This window comes from Puntigrus tetrazona, chromosome 7 (assembly GCF_018831695.1).
Source record: "Puntigrus tetrazona isolate hp1 chromosome 7, ASM1883169v1, whole genome shotgun sequence".
In the NCBI taxonomy this organism is placed as follows: Eukaryota; Metazoa; Chordata; class Actinopteri; order Cypriniformes; family Cyprinidae; genus Puntigrus; species Puntigrus tetrazona.
This window is the reverse complement of record NC_056705.1, coordinates 12839415-12843369: the sequence shown is the minus strand read 5'-3', so window position 1 is coordinate 12843369 and position 3955 is coordinate 12839415. Positions and strand designations below refer to the sequence as shown.

General features: G+C 37.4%; 1 pseudogene; it reads right to left on the bottom strand.

Annotated features, from left to right (window-relative positions):
• Positions 1-1875: 1875 nt before the first annotated feature.
• On the bottom strand, positions 1876-3669 carry LOC122347894 (annotated as a pseudogene).
• Positions 3670-3955: the final 286 nt, after the last annotated feature.

Genomic DNA, 3955 nt, shown 5'->3' with positions numbered 1-3955 from the left:
TGTTTTGAGAACCATTTCCATGCATTTACAGTCAGACTGCATCCAGACAGAGTTTTAAAAAGTAGTGAATGTTAATGAGCTGTTCTTTTCAGGTGAAATATGGCACAACAGATTCTGTACTGCATATAGTGCCCTATTATCATTTTATGCAGATGTGATGTTTTTAAGATGTCATGTATGTGTTGAAGCCTGACAGTGTTTTAATAAATGTTTAGTTAATGAAGCAGTTTTCTTTTCTTTTTTTTTTTCTATTAAGAAAACGATGTAAGCGCTGACTTTGTCAATATTTCACTCTCTGGTTAAAAGTGCACTGTAGTTAATTTTTAACTACTTAATGAATGGGATATCTTGTAGTGTTAAATTGCAGTAACACTACAAAGTGTTGAGCAGTGTTAATTTTTACTCCAATCGCAGTTAATTTTACTCTGAAAATCGGACACTTTTAAGGGTCATTTTATCACCAAATCTGAGTGGGACCAAATACACTCGGGTCCAGTGTTGAATTTAACTCTTAAAGAGTTGTTTTAACACCAAAATCTCTTATTGATGAGGCTCTTTGCAACCATGAGTTAAACTTCTTTTGAGTTTTCGCTATTAAAGTGTCAATTGAATTTACTTCCTGTTATTTTATCTTCATTAATTAGAATTCCTAAGTATGTAACTTGATCTTTCACTGGGATGTTGCGTATAGAGCCCCCATTTTGTTGCTGTTAAGACTGCTACTTGCTTCGCTATCCTTGCGTATTGTATTCGTTCTGATGTTTGTCACTTGCCAGCGTGAGTATTGTTTTTTGGTTCCCTTCCCCCCACACTGTAAATCATCAAGCGTTATGTGTTATGATGGACAGGTAAGGACGTCACGTGTATATAGTTCCTGTTTATTTCAGTTCAGTTTGTCCGATCTCGTTATATTCAGTTTGTTTGTAGAAGATTAAAACTGTTAATGTCACATTCTCGTCGAGTGCTCCTTCCTTGAAACACACCGTGACACAGGTCTATTAATGGGGGAAAAAAACTTTGGATGTAGTCAAGCTGTAAAAACTGTGCTCATTTATGGCTGGGACGTGGTGCTTCTGTTAATCGTGGTAATGTCACTACTGAGCAGCAACTACATGACATTTTGATGTGATGTTTTCTGTGTTTCTATTCAATTTTTGTCATTTTTATTATGCCTACATTTAATCATGTTTGGCTCCTGTTCCAAAGATGCAGCACTGGTGATTTAACTGTGACCTTAAGCAGGGATTTCATATACGGAAAGAAAACCTTTGGAATCACCTGAATTACCAATATAAATATATAAAACTCTTTGAGCATTTCAAAATAAATATATAGTTGGCATCACAAAGGAATACATACATTTTCAGCTTTATAATCAAGTCAGTTGTACTGAAATTTGTGGAAGTGGCTAATGTCGTAATGTGTGTACAATGTATGTGTTGTCAACCGACATGGCATACACAGTTTTGATTCAATTCAACTCCAATCCAAAATTCTGTCAAGCTAACATGGGATGTGTTTTTGTGTGAAGTGTACATGAGTTATGTCATTTTGACATTTCTGAATATTTCTGTACAGTCTACACTGATTGTTTGTGTCATGGATGACTGTAGTGCTGAATAAATGTATTTTCTTTTGATTTTATTCATTTTTATTTATTTTTTTTTTGCATTTGGTAATATAACACATTGAATACATGTCTTAATACAACTACAAATATCTTAATACTTAACATCGAAATAAAACGATTATAATATCATACTTATATCTACTTGCTCTATTCTTATACTTCTGTACATTTTTTTTTTTTTTTTATATTTTTTTAGAATATATTATACTTATGTAACTGTTACTATATCATACTTTATCTCTCGATAATATTTTAAAACAATTGTCTTAACACATATTTATCTAACACAAATTCTAAATATAAATGATGCCACTTCAAGGTGCCAGGCACTTCTAGACGGGCAGGGAGTTTTCTTACTCCACGACCTGAAACAAAAACATAAATCAGTGTTATTTATCTTAATACATGACATTTGGAGCAAATATGAAAAAGAAAACAACATTTAGCAAATTCTAATCTTGGTACCATAAACCAGTCATGGAGCTGCATATCCTCCAGAAGAAGTCTCTGCTGGGGATCCGGCTGCAGACAATCACAAATCATCTGGCAGCATTCTGGTCAAAAAGTTGAGAGATGATTATGAACTTGTATGTTCCACTTTTTTATATCACGTTTCTAAATAGCATACTTTCATATTTGGTCATCTTTGATGAAGATCTTACCTTTTGACAGATCAGTTTCTGACCACGTATTCTTGCTGATCTCTTGCAGGTCTTCGCTGCCTGGATAATAACCACACACCATGACGAACAGCAGGATCCCTAAAGACCAAACCGTCGCCGGCTTTGCATGGTAGCTGCCGTTGATACTGAACTCCGGTGGACAGAATATTTCTGTACCTGGAAGAAAGGGGTTTGGATATTTAATGCATTTCTACAGCTAGGTGTGTTTCCGGGAGCTAAACGACCTGCTAGCAAATCGTAAAACTTACCACTGAAGGTCACATAGTCAGTGTCCTTCATGAGCTCGCCGCATCCAAAGTCGATCAACTTAACCTCCAATGTGTCTGGGTTCACCAGGAGGTTTTCCAGTTTTATGTCTCTATGGAAGACCCCGCGCTCGCAGCAAATGTTAGCGGCCTGAAGGACCTGCCACATAAAATGTTGTGCTTGCCCCTCTCTGAGCCTTTGACGACCTTCACGAAACTAAACAGGCTCATGCTAGGCATGGGTCGCTCCAAGACCATGACATAGTAGTCCGGGTTGTCCTGCCAATCCAGGAGTTTGATTATGTATGGAACGCTGGGGTCCTCATTGGCCAAGAGTGTAAGGCCAATCTCCAAGGGAGGCGACTGGGATGGCCAGGCTAAAAGAAAGCATGATGTTTAGTTGAAGGTGGTTTCTTAGATTTCACATGATATAAGACGCTAGAAACCGAAAAACAACGACTGAGAAGCAACATTATAGAGAGCACAAGCTATTCTACAATTCTGATATATGGCATATCTGGAGTCTTTTCGGCAATCTTCACAGCCACCTGTTCAAACAAAGCTAGAACAGTCAATTATCTGGTGCACAGAGATCATTCCAGTCACCAATACCAAACAAGTATGGAAGGTTTCATAGGTAAAAAGAAAAAAATCAAACCTTAAGGCCATCCGTGCAGCGAGTCGCTGCATACACACAGCCACCGCCTCCTTTACCCAGCTGGGGCTAAATTCGTATTGCCAGAATACGTGATCTATTTATAAGACAAACAAATGCAGTTAGCAAAAATACGCATTCTATCATTTCTACTAATATTCATATATTTAATATTCGTACTGTCGCCTTGCTCCTCCACTTCATTGTCTTCAGTGCAATTATCCTGCAGACAAATCTGATCTAAAGAGGGAAACACGAGTAATATGAATAAAATATTGCACACTCAAATTACAGTATACCTTTTAATTACATTACATGAATGTGTTTCTGAATCAAGATTTTTACTGTCAGGCTTGGCAATGAGGCCTACTAAATCCCTTCACCGGGAAAGTGAGAATGGGGTTATAATGTCAGTAAACTTACCCTTGGCCAGCTCTTCCACTTTGTCCTCTTCATTCAAACTAGCTGGAATGTTGACATCCAGTTGTTGGGGGCGTCCGGCTCCAGCAGTTTCTCTATAGCAGGAGGACTTCAGAGACTGGAGGGTCTTGATGATCATGGATCTCGACAACAACACATCCCTGTTGTAGAGAAGTCTGACCTACAGATGGAATATTAATCACGAAGTGGAAAAAATGCTCAGTAACAATTATGGACGATTTAGACAGTGCTATCTTAAGTATGTGAACAAGTGATTTTTTTTTCAATTGTACACAAAAACATCAAAACATTCCCTAATTAA